Genomic DNA, 17,505 nt, shown 5'->3' with positions numbered 1-17,505 from the left:
ATTGTGGCTGCTGATCGTAATGACATGTGACCTCCGGAGAGGCGCTCTGATTGAGAACCACAATTTTGCGTGTTCTCAGTTCCTTGTGTACTCCTCCAGAAAGGATGATGTTAAGGACTGCTTTAGTTGAGTACAGTTAATGGTATTAGTGAAACACTGAAAGTGCGTGACGCTATGCAAACAATAGATTTGTTAAATTTAGCGGCATGATGTATCGGAATTTGAAGGGTGGCTTTTGTAAACTTTTTGTCTGTTATGTGTCGATTAGAGAGAGAGAGAGAGAGAGAGAAGGGGGGGGGGGGTTGATTTTATTCTGCAGTGAATTACAATGGCGAGAAATAGGCTCAGAGTTCCAGGTGTAAAATGTAACCCGTATATTTTTTTCTGTTTAATGTGTGAATGGTCTGTGCTGTTCGGCTCTTGGATAGCAGCGGCTAATTGGTTGTAATACACGTGTTAATAGCTACTCGCTACGTGGGCGGTACATGGATTGGCTGCACTGCACGTGGGAACGCTCTTTTGAAAGGGCACGAGGATTGTCAATGACGTTCCAAGCTGGTCTCCAAATAAACAATATTATAAGACTACTATAAGATTTTCAGAATGTGCCAGGCAATTAAAAAAAGCTACAAGAGGAATAGACAGCTGTGTTTATGTTTCGTAGATCGAGGGAGAAATGTTCATCATACTATGGGATTAAGGGTAGATTATTAAAATTAATCAAAAGCATTTATGTTGACAATTGGGCTGTAGTGAGAATTGCTGGTAGAATGAGTTCTTGGTTCAGGGTACTTACAGCGGTTAGACAAGGCTGTAATCTTTCACCTTTGCTGTTCGTAGTTTACATGGATCATCTGCTGAAAGGTATAAAATGGCAGGGAGGGATTCAGTTAGGTGGAAATGTAGTAAGCGGTTTGGCCTATGCTGACGACTTGGTCTTAATGGCAGACTGTGCCGAAAGCCTGCAGTCATCTTGGAACTTGAAAAATAGGTGCAATGAATATGGTATGAAAATTAGCCTCTCGAAGACTAAATTGATGTCATTGATCCATGAGAATTGAATGTCAGATTGGTGATACAAAGCTGAAACAGGTAGATACTTCAAGTATTTAGGATGTGTATTCGGCCAGGATGGTAATATAGTAAGTGGGATTGAATTAAGTTGTAGTGAAGCTAATGCAGTGAGCTCGCAGTTGCGATCAACAGTATTCTGTTAGAAGGAACTCAGCTCCCGGACGAAACTATCTTTACATCGGTCTGTTTTCAGACCAACTTTGCTTTACGGGAGCGAAAGCTGAGTGGACTCAGGATATCTTATTCATAAGTTAGAAGTAACAGACATGAAAGTAGCGAGAATGATTGCTCGTATAAACCGGTGGGAACAATGGAAGGAGGGTATTCGGAATGAGGAGATAAAGGATAAGTTAGGAATTAACTCGATGGATGAAGCTGTACGCATAAACCGCCTTCAGTGGTCGGGTCATGTGAGGCGAATGGAGGAGGATAGGTTACCTAGGAGAAGAATGGACTCTGTTAGGGATTGTAACAGAAGTAGAGGGAGACCAAGACGACGATGGTTAGACTCAGTTTCTAACGATTTAAAGATAAGAGATGTTGTTGTTGTTGTTGTTGTTTGAGTCATCAGTCCATAGACTGGTTTGATGCAGCCCTCAATGCCACTCTATCCTGTGCTAACCTTTTCATTTCTACGTAACTATTGCATCCTACATCTGCTCTAATCTGCTTGTCATATTCATACCTTGGTCTACCCCTACCGTTCTTACCACCTATACTTCCTTCAAAAACCAACTGAACAAGTCCTGGGTGTCTTAAGATGTGTCCTATCATTCTATCTCTTCTTCTCGTCACATTTAACCAAATCGATCTCCTCTCACCAATTCGATTCAGTATCTCTTCATTCGTGATTCCATCTATCCATCTCACCTTCAGCATTCTTCTGTAACACCACATTTCAAAAGCTTCTATTTTTCTTTCTTTGTGAGCTAGTTATCGTCCATGTTTCACTTCCATACAATGCCACGCTCCACACGAAAGTCTTCAAAAACATCTTTCTAATTCCGATATCATTATCTGAAGTGAGCAAATTTATTTTCTTAAGAAAGCTCTTCCTTGCTTGTGCTAGTCTGCATTTTATGTCCTCCTTACTTCTGCCATCGTTAGTTATTTTACTACCCAAGTAACAATATTCATCTACTTCCTTTAAGACTTCATTTCCTAATCTAATATTTCCTACATCACCTGCCTTCATTCGACTGCACTCCATTACTTTTGTTTTGGACTTATTTATTATAAGAGATATAGACCTAAATGAGGCCACAGCACTAGTTGAAAATAGAGGATTGTAGCGACGTTTAGTAAATTCACAGAGACTTGCAGACTGAATGCTGATAGGCATAAGGGTCTATAATGATGTATGTACCGGTATGTATGTACTACTTTGACGGATTATGGGTTAGCAGGAGAAGATAAATAGGTACCACACTCCTGTGGACTTCGATCAATAGAGGTTTATGCCACCTCACAAACGTAATCCTGACAACAGCCACCGCTATCGCCATTTAACTGGTTACCTTGGCAACTGAATAATATTTTTATGTCAGCGATGTTCTCCGTTGATAGACTTCGACATACAACACGAATTCGTGAGTAACTACCTCATTTTAGCTCGCATGGTAAAATGTATCAAATGCAAGAGATTGGAAACTTCCTGGTATACAACTTTTATTTGCACGCTCTTATAGCACTAATAGTTCCGGATATATCTGGAAAGTTGTAAAACAAAAAGGGAGGGTACAATGGTGATTATTATTGTTTTGAGGGGAAGCATAACTGACCAACCTTCCTGTATGTTATAACACTAATCGGAGGGGAAAATTGAAGGGATCCGACACTTCGATAAATGAAGATATCGATTACGAAGGGCGTGTAAATGAAGGACTCCATAGGCCTCGAATGCTCTAATACCGTAGGGGTCGGAAAATAACAAGAGTTGACCAAGGGAGGTCGGATGGGATGGATGAAAGTGAAGAGCCTGGCGCAAGGATGTAGAATCAATGCCAGGACTCAACTAAGTGCCTCGTGGTCGCCCAACCATGCTCTGAAGTTGAGTCTGTGTTTCCACGATTAGTCGCCTCTTACGACATCGTGATTCATAAAGTACGAGAAATGACATTGTGCACAACTACTGTTGTGGACAGTTTTTCTTTGCAGCTAATATTAATGGAGAAATTGACATTTCTAGTTTTCTCCATTAATATTGCATATTAATACAGTACCGTAATGTACTGAGTGTATCAAAATTCAACGGCAAAACTTCACAAATTAATTCCTCATATATAGAGAGAAAGGAAAATGGGTCGTAGAACAGAAGAGCTATCCGAACTTTGCTTGGCCAGCACACTCACCTGATTTGATACTTCCTGCAGTTCTACCTCTGGGGAAACCTGAAGTCTGCCGTTTATTTTACGACTCTTGATGATGAACCAATTCTCCTTGTATTCATTGTGGCTGCCTTTCAGACACTTCGACTACACCAGGCAATTTTGATCAATGATCATATGGACTAGTGCTATATTCAGGCAGAAGGAAATCATTTTTGAACAATTCCACCTGGCGGTACACACGTATTCAGTGTAAGAGTGTAGGGGAGTGTCGGATTGCACTAACGTTATTAACGATCGGATAACTCTGTCATTATGCATTTCCGGACCAATCGTTGTCAGACAATATTTTTCTTGTCTGTGTGTAAGGAATCCATTCCTGAAGTTTTGCCGTTCAGTTGTGATAGACACTACTGTATATAGCCGAATGTAGATCTCGGCTACCCTGAATTTAAGTACAGTATAAGGTCGATTTAACGCTGATATCGGGGAAACATGATTTACCCCGCGTTATAACTCGAACGAGTTGGCTGTGCGATTTGGGGCGCGCAGCTGTGAGCTTGCATTAGTGGATTCGAACCTCACTGTCGGCAGCACTGCAGATCTTTTTCGTTGTTTCCCATTTTCATACCAGGCAAATGTTAGGGCTTCCTTCCCACTCTTAGCCATTTCCTGTCCTATCGTCGCCATAAGACCTGTCTGTATCGGTTTGATGTAAATCCAGTTGTAAGAAAACAAAACAGAAGATTGGGAAATAAAGTACAGTAGTGCACTACAAGAGAATACAATGTAATGAAAGACACTGTACCTAAAATACACACACTAACGTTCCGTTATTCACACGATAGTATGTTCAGTGCTTCGTTCACGAAGTACGCTTTTCTTTCTTGTGACATCACAGTACCTGCGCCAAACTCAAGAAATAGGAGATCGTCTGACAAAGCTTAAAAAAAAAAAAAAAAAAAAAGTCAACACAGGCTTTCTTGTTTTGTAAGTGCGGGTGCAGGGGATACATTCCCCTGTGTACACAACAGCTTGGCCAGTTGTTCACGTCCGCTGAGCTGAGTGCCTCAGACGGTTGAGACACTGGCCTTTTGACCTCATCTTGGCAGGTTCGATCCTGGCTTAGTCCGGTGGTATTTGTATGCTAAAATACGTCAGCCTCTGGATTTAGTGGCGCGTAAAAGAACTCCTGCGGGACAAAATTCCGGCACCTCGGCGTCTCCGAAAACCATCAAAAGTAGTTAGTGGGGCGTAAAAACAATTACATAATAATAATAATAATAATAATAATAATAAATTATTATTATTATTGGTCCGGGGTTTGTGTGGAACGCAGAGATTGTAAAAGAAGGTGCGGGCTTGAATGGGTCTATCTACAACATCAAAATTGAATTAAAACTTTAAAAGGTTATATTTCTTTGCCAAAAACAAACTTAACAACATATCAGGTACAAAAGCGAGATTCAAAACTGGCGGAAAGAAAAAGGAAATATTGCCAACCCAAAAATTAATGAACACAGATCAGTTATGGAAAACCTAGGAATACAAAACTTTAAATTATGAGTCCTTTCACTTTGCACCAGAGAGCATGCTCATAATTTGTAGTGGTGTCATCTGTAGAAAAATGTCCAAACTTCTTGATGTATATCAAAACAAAACAAGGAGAAATTCAGTCAGTTTAGGAAACTGCACCATAACAAAATTACTTAATATTTCAGTGGAAACATCTTCTGATTAAAGTTCCAACTTGTTGTGTCATCAGTTTCACTGTGTGACCAATAGAGGAGTTCATTTAGGCGCTAATTTTGAATGCGCGGCGTTGAGGTGTACCTCCCGGTACAATTATTATTATTATTATTATTATTATTATTATTATTATTATTATTATTATTATTCATTGTTTACGTCCCGTTATTTCTGTGAATCTCGTTCTTTGAAGTTCTGTTTAGCGTGGAGCCGGAAATAATTACAGATTGTAAAGCAGAGCCCCTATATGCAGTTCGTTACTACATAAAAAAGATAAGAATGTTGTTGATGTGTTGTTGGATTTTATTTCCAGAGGCATGCTTTGTGGCCCGTTCAGTCTGACGGACCTCATTTAACCGGACTTCCACCGTCCCAAGTTTCGATAAAATCCTGTTTAATCATTTGTCCGTGATGTAGCAAAGAGACAGACGGATCGAAAATATTGAATTGGATCTATCCTCGACTTTTGTGTTACTACCTAATCCGAGAGAAATGCGAGGCTTGCATTCGGGAGATAGTGGGTTCGAGCCCCCACTGTCGACAGTCCTATAGATGATTTTCTGTGGTTTCTCCATTTTCACACCATGCAAATACTGGGGCTGCACCTTAATTCCTTCCCACTCCTAGCCCTTTCCTATCCCATCGTCGCCCTAAGACCTAGCCTATCTGTGTCGGTGCGATGTAAATAAAAATAGTAAAAAAACGAAGTATGAGTTACGGTAATAATTTAAAGTGTATAAACAGAATTATAATGTTATTTACGTAGATGTATCCTATTCAGTTGGGGACACACGCTAGTGATGAGTAGAAAAGAAGACTTTAGCTGGAGGCTAATACTCAACTTTCACATGCATCCGAGGTCTACGCAGAACAGCTCTTGATGGAGGAGAACGTGTGTTTGTATGTGTGTGTCTGTAAATATTACATAACAGTCTGAGATGGGAACTCCTCCGGATCGTTTTCCCCTAAAAAGGGAAGAAAGCCATCCACAACTACTGCTTAGTGTCATGAAATATGTTCTTCTCTGTCATGATTTGTGTTTCTATTCCCTTAGGTATAAACAGTTGGCTTACATGATGTAAATGGAATGAACTTTCTGTCTATACTCTTGAAATAATAACCTGATATTTACTTTTGATTCCGGACTGGAAAAATACAACTTAGTATATATCGGGTTAAGGTATTTTTCTGTTTCTCTGTTACAGCGTCACGGAAGAATCATGAAACTTTGTATTCAAATTTAGAGTAAGGAGGAGTAGGACCTTAGATATGCGCTGTTCGAATAAATCGACAGGAGGCCTAAAACATATAACTCGACGTATCTCTCTTACGGTTGTTTTTACAGGAGAATTGTTCATGACAAAATTGATTTAGAATATAATTTACAAACTTTTGTGATACCGGTATACGTTTTTAGATACAGTCAGAAAATTAAAAAAAATATCGGTGGCCCTCGTGGGAATTACAAGTCCATGAGCCGAGTATTAAACTGCGGAGATCCATACAGTGTTTTATGTGCTTTGCACAGTGGCTCAAAAAAAGAATGGATGTATGGCATTGTGTAAGTTTCTCCTCGCATGTACACTTTTCTCAGGAAACAATTGAACCGCTATGTGATAGTATTTCAGCTTGGAGCTCTAACCAGAAAGGTTCAGTACTGCATGAACTGTGTCAACTAAAGTCGAACCTCGATATCTCGAAGTAACTTCAATTTGCCGGCCGTCTGTTCTATTCTTCACGTGTATTAATCTATTACTCGAAATTCGGTTACCGGGTACACGGATTTCTCGAAGCAAACGTTTCCTCCCTTGAAGTAAAAAAAAAACTCCAACTCGAATTGTGTACAACACTGACTGTGCAATACAGCATTTGTAGTTTGTGAGGAACACGTAAAGAAAGGGTTACAGTAATGCTGGGAGCTAATATGACGGGAACAGGAAAACAAACTTCTAGTGATCGGAAAATCGGTGAAGCCTCGCTGTTTTTCGGGTTTGAATTCATTACTGGTCACGCACGAAAGCAACTCAGGAAGTTGTGGATGACAAGCTCCATTTACGAACCTGTATACCTGGTTTTCCAAAGGTGTTAACGGAGGTATCAATCAATCAATACTGATCTGCATTTAGGGCAGTCGTCCAGGTGGCAGATTCCCTATCTCTTGCTTTCCTAGCCTTTTCCTAAATGGTTTCAAAGAAATTGGAAATTTATTGAACGTCTCCCTTCTCCCCTTCCTATAAATGAATATTTGCCCCAGTTTGTCCTCTTGAATTCCAACTTTATCTTCATATTGTGATCCTTCCTACTTTTATAAACGCCATTCAAACTTATTCGTCTACTAATGTCATTCCACGCCAACTCTCCGCTGACAGCTCGGAACATACCACTTAGTCGAGCAGCTCTTCTTCTTTCTCTCAATTCTTCCCAACCCAAACATTGCAACATTTTTGTAACGCTACTCTTTTGTCGGAAATCACCCAGAACAAATCGAGCTGCTTTTCTTTGGATTTTTTCCAGTTCTTGAATCAGGTAATCCTGGTGAGGGTCCCATACACTGGAACCATACTCTAGTTGGGGTCTTACCAGCGACTTATATGCCCTCTCCTTTACATCCTTACTACAACCCATAAACACCCTCATAACCATGTGCAGAGATCGGTGCCCTTTATTTACAATCCCATTTATGTGATTACCCCAATGAAGATCTTTCCTTATATTAACACCTAGATACTTACAATGATCCCCAAAAGCAACTTTCACCCCATCAACGCAGTAATTAAAACTGAGAGGACTTTTCCTATTTGTGAAACTCACAACCTGACTTTTAACCCCGTTTATCAACATACCATTGCCTGCTGTCCATCTCACAACATTTTCGAGGTCACGTTGCAGTTGCTTACAATCTTGTAACTTATTTATCACTCTATAGAGAATAACATCATCCGCAAAAAGCCTTACCTCCGATTCCACTCCTTTACTCATATCATTTATATATATAAGAAAACATAAAGGTCCAATAATACTGCCCTGAGGAATTCCCCTCTTAATTATTACAGGGTCAGATAAAGCTTCACCTACTCTAACTCTCTGAGATCTATTTTCTAGAAATACAGCAACCCATTCAGTCACTCTTTTGTCTAGTCCAATTGCACTCATTTTTGCCAGTAGTCTCCCATGATCCACCCTATCAAATGCTTTAGACAGGTCAATCGCGATACAGTCCATTTGACTTCCAGAATCCAAGATATCTGCTATATCTTGCTGGAATCCTACAAGCTGAGCTTCAGTGGAATAACCTTTCCTAAAACCGAATTGCCTTCTATCGAACCAGTTATTAATTTCACAAACATGTCTAATATAATAAGAAAGAATGCCTTCCCAAAGCTTACATACAATGCATGTCAAACTTACTGGCCTGTAATTTTCAGCTTTATGTCTATCACCCTTTCCTTTATACACAGGGGCTACTATAGCAACTCTCCATTCATTTGGTATAGATCCTCCGACCAAACAATAATCAAATAAGTACTTCAGATATGGTACTATATCCCAACCCATTGTCTTTAGTATATATGTTTCTTGTTTCACTACTGTATGTACTGTATTCTATCTTCCAAAAGTTACTTTAATTAGGGTTATAATTAAAGCGATGCCGTAAAGTACGAGTTTGTTAGTATATTTAATACTGTAAAAAATACTGTAAATGGCCAGCCCGTAGACAATTCAATTGCGCGCTCAAAAACGGTATTCTCTATATCTCGAAATTTCGATAACTCGAAATAAAATTTAGCTCGCGAGGTGATTCGAGATATCGGAAGTTCCACTGTAATTTCCGTTCCAAGTGATGCATGTGTTGCGGGCCAGTATGTCCCGCCTCAATATCGTAACATAGCGGTATTTCGAGGCGCAACGACGGTTTGTAAAGCGGCACATCTACATGGGAGGTGAGTTATATTTTGATAATTAAAATTAAATGCGAGGAACATGCTATACCATGCGTTCATTTTTTTTTTTTTAAGGAGGATGATGGTGATAATGCGATAGGGAGAGGGTGAATCCCAGTTTGGGCATGTAGCCTACTCCTGTTGAATACCACCAGGGTGTTTGCTCAAGGCTTAACGTTTCCATCTGACGCACGAATCACCAACAAAAGCGTCATATGTCCTCACTCCATATGAACACCGCGGAGAAGTTTGTATTTGAATCCGGACTTTCAGCACGTAATGTCATTCATATATTAAAGGCAACCGCTTGCGATGCAACCCCTGTCCTATGTCATTTGCTGTCCCTTTCAGTTTCATGTCATTGTCACATCTCAGTCTCTTCTCGATATCTTCCAAGTACTTCTTCTTAGGCCGCCCTCTTCCTTTCTTCCCCAACACTTTCCCTCTTCAAGAATGGTGTGTCTGGTAATATGTCCAACAATTTTGTTTTTTAATCTCTTCCATTTTATTTAGTAATCTTCTCTCCTCATGGACTTTCCTTAAAACTTCCAGCTTTTTCTTTCTTTCGATCCAGTTCGTTCTTGTAATTTTGCAATCCAGTGATTTTATACCGAAATCGCTCTCTCCAATCTGCCGGCCAACAGTATGATAATGATTTTATTCTCACCAACGAGACCCAAACCAGTTAATCACCGCGTCAGACCATATGATCACCTGGATGGGCAGTTGTCTCCTAACCAGTCGAAGCTCCCTCTGTGGACCAGTGGTAGAGTGTCGTCCTCGGGATCTCAAGATAGCGAGTTCAAACCCCGCATAGATAGTCTGATGTTTTGAAGAGTGGGTAAAAGTACATTCGGTGCTCCATGGCATGAGATGTCGTGATGTAGAAGATCTCCGGTGACATATTTGGTGTCAACCCGACAATTGCAATAGAAAACTCAACCATTGATCGCCAGCAGACATCCTTTTCTTTGATAACCGATCGAGTAAAAGGGATCGTAAAAATTGGCACACAGGCCGCCTAAATGGCATCAGCTGAGCTGAGTACCTCGGGCGGTAGAGCGCTGGCCTTCTGAACCCAACTTGGCAGGTTCGATCCTGGCTCAGTTCCGGTGGTATTTGGAGATACTCAAATACGTCACTGCCGTGTCGGTAGATTTACTGGTAACGAGCTCGATAGCTGCAGTCGCTTAAGTGCTGCCAGTATCCAGTATTCGGGAGATAGTGGGTTCGAAACCCACTGTCGGCAGCCTTGAAGATGGTTTTCCGTGGTTTCCCATTTTCACACCAGGCTGTACCTTAATTAAGGCCACGGCCGCTTCCTTCCCACTCCTAGCCCTTTCCTGTCCTATCGTCGCCATAAGACCTATCTGTGTCGATGCGACGTAAAGCAGCTTGCAAAGAAAAGATTTACTGGCACGTAAAAGAACTGCGGGACGAAATTCCGGCACTTCAGGGTCTCCGAAAACCGTAAAAATAGTTAATAGGACGTAAAAAAATAACATTAAATGGCGTCAAATTAAAATATATCCACACTGTACGTGAGATTATTATTATTGTCCGCCTCTGTGGTGTAGTGATTAGCATGATTAGCTGCCACCCCCAGAGGCCCGGGTTCGATTCCCGACTCTGCCACGAAATTTGAAAAGTGGTACGAGGGCTGGAACGCGCTCCTCTCACCAACGTGAGGTCAACTGCGTGGAGGGAGGTGGGGGGGTTTGATCCCCACCTCAGCCATCCTCGAAGTGGTTTCCCACTTCTCTCCTCCAGGCAAATGCCGGGATGTTAACCTAACTTTAGGCCACCCTCTAGCTACTCTCTTCCTTGCCTATCCCTTCCAATCTTTTCATTCTCCCACAAGGCCCCTGTTCAGCATACCAGGTACTGGTCCTTCTCTCCAATTGTATTCACGACTCAGTGTCTCACGTTCCACGACACTGCCCTTGAGGCGGTAGAGGTGGGATCCCTCGCTGAGTCCGAGGGAAAAACCAACCCTGGTGGGTAAGCGGATTAAGAAAGTTTATTATTATTATTTTTATTATTTTTATCATTATTATTATTATTATTATTATTATTATTATTATTATTATTATTATTATTATTATTACGTGGTTACCCGTGGAATGCAGAGGTGAAAGAAGGTGCGGGCTGGAATGGGTCTAACTACAAAGCTGAGATATTGATTAAAATTGCATTAAAGGTTATATTTTCAACATAGCAAAACAATTTTCACATAAAACTTCAGATTTTAACAAGTAACAACAAGTCAAATTAGGTACAATACCAGGAAAGCCAAGATTTTGAGATATTGTAACGATCTGGGCCACGAGCCCTAATTTTTATAATTTCTGAGCACTCAGCTCACAACCACATATTACCAGAGGGCAGAAATCCCCTCATTACATGGAGCACTTGCTCCCACCTAGCACTGTCAGGCCTCCTAGAGGCACATATCCAAATACAAGAAAGAGCTGACCCGCTCTCAATTTTTCAAGCCTATCAAAGGCCACAACGGACTTTACTATTAACTGCCCTCAAGGCACAGGGGTATCTTGTACCCAACGTAATAGGCCTTAGTAGAAAAATAATAGGTTAAGTTAGTGGCCCGCAATGGAGGCGAGTACTTGCACTCCTACAAGAAATCTTTTAAAACCTAAGAGGCACTAGGCCGATGAACCAGGGGCTATTCCCAAACTATGGAGGTGACTCATATAAGAAAATTTAATACATTAAGGAAGAACAAGTTACCATAACGTAGTCACCTCAAGTCAAAAATGAAGGGGAGCTCGAGAGGGTAAAGCACTCTCTATCCCCGATTTACAGTTAAAGATATGTGAAGTTTTACAAAAGTGACGGCAATTTACATGTTTGAAGATAGGTTTCGGACCTTCCCCGCGTGTTAAACTGCTGAGCTAGCAAGAAATAAAGATGGTTAAGTGGCCACTACCTTGTTGAAGAGCTGCTGCGGATGAAAGAGGTGCTTCCCGCCTCCTGCTACACTTCCATACACTAGGCTAGATGTTGTTCGAGTGGCCGAGAGACAGGAAAATCAGCAGTTTTTATACTCTCGGGGAAGATTCGAGACCTTTCATGAATAATTAAGACACACCCACAGGCGTTTATTGGGTAGCTTACAGTTACACATCAAAATCGAAGAAGAAAGACACGATTGGTCAAAAATTAATTACAGAAATTCTGGATTGGCTAAGTTCAAAACTGGCGAAGGAACAAACTTATGAATACAAAATATCTTCAAATAAAGTTCTTCCACTTCGCACCAAGGTGCATGGTCATAGTTTTTTAGTAGAGACATCTATAAAAGAATGTCCAGACTTCTTGATCAATGGAAAACAAAACAGGTTGAAATCCACACAGTATTGACAACTTCGTAATCACAAAATTTACGGTAGTGACATCTTCTGAGAAACTTATGAATTAATCCAGTTTTTAAAGTTCAGAGTTTCTCCTGCAGAGGAGTACTTTAAGGCGGAAAATTCAAATGTGCGGCGTAGAGGTGTACCAGCCGCTACAATTATTATTATTATTATTATTATTATTATTATTATTATTATTATTATTATTATTATTATTATTATTATTATTATCATCTGTTTTTGTTGTTGTTGTTGTGTGTGATACTGGTTTATTTCGATGTTAAAGAAACCTCGGATTGCCGAGTTTTTGCTCTTCACTGTGCTAGTACATCTATTGACTCGGGGTTTCATGCATTTTAAGCGCACTGCAATGTCAGTCGACTGTGTTGAGATACGATCTGGGTGGAGTGTAGATGACTACCTAATTAGGTTCTTAGTCTCTTTTTCCTCTCTGTTGTTGCCATTTTTTTAGTGTGCTTGGTGACTTAAAGCTACCGTGCAAGTGAGAGTTCGGAAGAAAGTCGAGGAAGGCTGGACTTGTCTTGCAGGAACAAGTATTGAGTAATGTCTGCTATCCGGCGGACACGAAAGGGAAGCCCTGTGCTATTTATCGCTAGAATTTCTTTGCTCAGTATCCATGCATAAGAGGTCATTACAATAGGTTGGCCCACCTGAGAAAATAGAATGTTTGTTGTTGTTGTTGTTGTTCCATTGTCTTCCTGTAATTGGGCCAACCAACCAACACTTCCTCCCCCTACAATTATCAGTGACTAGGTCAGACGGCTAAAGACGCACATTAACATAACAACTGTCATATCTTGTACTTAAAACCAATTTAAACTAATCTTCTGTGTTCCGCTTTAAAAAGAAAAATCTCCCAGCTACTGTTGTATGGCGGTGTAGCGGAGGAGAAACGCACACACGTGTAGGATAGTCTTATTTTCTCCTGGAATTGTGCGAGCTGATCAGCAGGCTCACATTATGATGAACAGAATAAATTTTAAACCCACACTAAGGTTTATACGGTATGTAACAGTACGGCCAAACTTTAAGGATTTATTCCTTACATGTAGAAGAAGAGAATATTATGTTATATGTGCATGGGTCCGTAAACGCTTTATTTTCCGTGTTAGAACTCGTTTTCTACAACTCTACAGTAATTATGGGGAACACACACCAGAATACCACATGAAATGGTTTCTTATAAAATATTCAAAACAAAATGCACTTCATTATCATTGATACGGGTGCGAAGACTTCCTGGCTCTTCTACCGATATTCAGTGCGTTGGCGGGTTGATTCATTTTGAACATTTCATGTTGAATTATTATTATTATTATTATTATTATTATTATTATTATTATTATTATTATTATTATTATTATTATTATTTTAAAAGCGTTTACTAAAACAGCTTTGGCAAATCCGTCCGTCCGTTCTGCTGGACCGATTTTCTTCATTTTTGTTTTATTCTCTCCGAAATTACCTGCCGGTGAATCATTGATAAGGCTCCGTATGTTCAGCCAACTTTCAGTAATTACAAAATCAAATCATTAAATGATCACTCCAATAATTGCAGGCGAAGGCTTACCTGAACCCGCAATACATTTTTGTACTAAGCGACTAACACTTTCATTAATATTCAGATATATGTGATTTTCATCCTTAGTAATTTTCTCATTGCATGCAGCCATGTTTGAAAACTACCTGTGAAGCCAGAGAGTATGCACTTTCTCTGATCACTTTTTGATTCTCTAACCTTTCCCAGCTTCCAAATATATTCAATATATGGCAGAGCGTCCCTAATACCTGACATACTGCTAAGAGAAAAAAAATCTACGTACAAATAGGCTTCATCATGGCATACGCCAAAGACGTCATCTGGGAACACCGATTGAAGGATAGTCTAGCTACATTAGAAAGAGTGAAGGCTGTGCATCTTAAAAATGTCTCTGCCTGGCAGAAAACGCTCCTTCGAGACTAAACTATGAGCTCACAAGACAACCGTCCTATATAGAACTGCAATTAAAAATACTGTTGACTTCTACGATACAATATCAGCTTTGCATCAAGAACTGCAGGATAAAAAAGTGAATAAATGAATAGATTTTTACCAAACATACGGCATGAAATGAAATGGCGTATGGCTTTTAGTGCCGGGAGTGTTCGAGGAGAAGCTCGCCAGATGCAGGTCTTTTGATTTGAATCCCGTAGGCGACCTGCGCGTCGTGATGAGGATGAAATGATGATGAAGACACATACACCCAGCCTCCGTGCCAGCGAAATTAACCAGTGATGGTCAAAATTCCCGACCCTTCCGGGAATCGAACCCGGGACCCCTGTGACCAAAGGCCAGCACGCTAACCACTTAGCCATGGAATGGATTTCTATGTTACTGAACAACGCTCTAATGCACAGGGAAAAATGATATCTCACCAACGTCCGCCCACGAGTCATCAGCATTTGATGTGAGACAGCAGTGCACCATACCGGCGGGGACTGCTTCTGTAAAAGGCTCCTTGCCTTCCCTTTGTCTCCTCTATGCGGTCAGCTGAGCGGTGTTTTTCCATGGCTTCCCTGCTGCTGGGTTATCTGCTCCGTGTTATGCCTACTGCACCTTGCCTTATGGTCACACTTCACAGTAGAGATTTTGACACTCGCTCGGCGTGCAACACGAGAGAATAGTCCCTGGCACTAGAACTGGCTTCTTCTTTCCTTTCGGGAAGTTGTAAGTCTTCCTTGTGAACCGTTACGGGCCGAGCATTGATCCTGAGTGTCACTGCTGATAACTTCAGTATAGGACATGACTCGTCAAGAAAATTATATTTTTAATAGCACCTCAGATATGCTCCACGGACTCTCAAGAGTTAGGCTGGTGATGTCATTATTGATGATGATGATGATGATGATGATGATGATGATCCTTGTTGTTTAAAGGACCTACCATCTAGGTAATTGGCCCGTAATGGTACGAGCTAAAACGAAATGTCATAATAATTCAATTTTTAAAATAGATCCACTGAACAGAATTTAAAACAAATGATGATGAAAAAATGAGCATGAATTTAAAAGAATCAATGGATCTAGATCGCAAAGCCTTATTTTCTTATAAAAAATATAAAAGATAGATTAAAATAGAACACGACATTATTAAAATTAAAAGTAAAAAACTACATTAACATACGCAAAGACTAACTAAAACAGGGTTAGTAGAATAAAACGTAGTGTACAATAAAATAAAAATGGAAAACAAATAGAAAATACACTTTTATTAGAGGTAAAACAGACAACTATCCGTCATAAAACGGATGATGCGTCTGCTGACTGCTCGTCATCTCGTAGGATGAGGGAGATGGTACTCGGAAGTTTTAGACGACGGCGCAGATCGGCCAGGTCCACGCACTCCGTACGGATGTGTTTCACGGTACGATGACCGCCGCAAGTACAACTGGGAGTGTGTTCTACCCTTCAGTAAGTAGGAGTGCGTTGCTATATCGTGGCCGATCTGAAGACGACATAATACCACTGCATCTCTCCGACATACCCGAAAGGAAGTCCTCCATACTTTCGATATTATTATTATTATTATTATTATTATTATTATTATTATTATTATTATTATTATTATTATTATTTCGTTTCGGCGAACTAAGGACCACGTCATTACAATTATTTCCCTTCAGCTTTAATGTTGGTCCAGTATTCCTTCATTCGTATACGGTGTTGCTCCTTTCGCTCTTCCGTCCATGCCTTTCCAGTTTTCATCTTCGGCTTTGGTAGGAAACTTTGATGTTCTTGGAGTTTTTTCTTAAGTGGGACACGCTCCTGGATATCTTCAAATGAGATCCCAATCTCCTGCATATCTTTCTGTATCTCACTGAACCATGCCCACTTTGCCTTTTTCTCTTGGAGGAAAGTGAAAATGCGGTTGGTTAACCGTGTTCAATTCATTCGGGCCATGTGTCCATAAAAAGTAATCCTCCTTTTTCGCATCACATCAATTATTATTATTATTATTATTATTATTATTATTATTATTATTATTATTATTATTACTATTATTATTATTATTAACAACAACAGTTGCGCTGGAACAAACGTTTAGCTAGTTTATCAGACATAATTTTTCATTGCTAGGATTACGAGTGGATGACGTTTGTTGCGAAGATCGTAAGCTCGTTTTGAATAGGGAACATGCATGATCCGGGGTTTTAATTAAAAATATGCTAATCTGATTCAAAATTTCATGCAGAATTCAAAAATGTGATCAGAATGTACAAATAATAACTCCAAACATGATAAAAATCTACGAAAATGTCACGTCACGCAAGTACGCGATCTCATTGGTCTGACGTCATCGTACAGGTTGACTGAATTAGCAGACGAAATAACACATAGTGTGCTGTGAGAAGCAGGATACACTTCGCGTATTTCTACTTTATGTTAGTGTCTGGTATGGTTAAATTCGAGGTCTATACAATGGATAATAATCTGAGTGGTATATTTTAGACTTAAAATGAATCCTGCGCAGACAGTGAGGCAGAAAACTTATAAATGGTGTAGAGTTCCGATGTGCAATAGCACATCGCATACCATACCGAACAAATTGTTTATAAATGTTCCAAAGACGCTAAAACTAGGGAGAAATGGATTTTGGCGAGCCGGAGAAATGCTGGTGATATATCGGAAAAGTCTACAGTTTATTTTTTTTAAGATTTTAACGTAAGATGAATTTGTTTGAATTTTCAAATCACTTTTCCATGTCAGCTTGTTCTAGTGGTAAAACTTTAAATTTTAATGTATGATGCTTTATTTAAACGCTTCAATTACATCTTGGAATATGAAAGTAATAAACAGTGCATTAAATAATGCTGATTATTAAAGTATTCTCCAAACCTAACCTATGTTTTGGGTGATCCATGTCAAGATAATAAATCAAAGGGGTTATGAACCATTTTGACAGCTCTAATTCTACCAATATATCTTGGCATGGAACAGTTATGTATGTCTTTATTGAAGAGCTTAATTGGTAAAGAAATT

At 39.9% G+C, this 17,505-nt stretch overlaps 1 protein-coding gene across 2 annotated transcripts in view; it reads left to right on the top strand.

Annotated features, from left to right (window-relative positions):
• The window catches only part of LOC136884411 (MOB kinase activator-like 2), a 604,905-nt gene that overhangs the window by 249,717 nt on the left and 337,683 nt on the right, over nucleotides 1-17,505 (top strand). The window lies entirely within an intron of this gene.

This window comes from Anabrus simplex, chromosome 12 (genome assembly GCF_040414725.1).
Source record: "Anabrus simplex isolate iqAnaSimp1 chromosome 12, ASM4041472v1, whole genome shotgun sequence".
Taxonomy (NCBI): Eukaryota; Metazoa; Arthropoda; class Insecta; order Orthoptera; family Tettigoniidae; genus Anabrus; species Anabrus simplex.
This window is presented reverse-complemented; position numbering and strand designations above follow the sequence as displayed.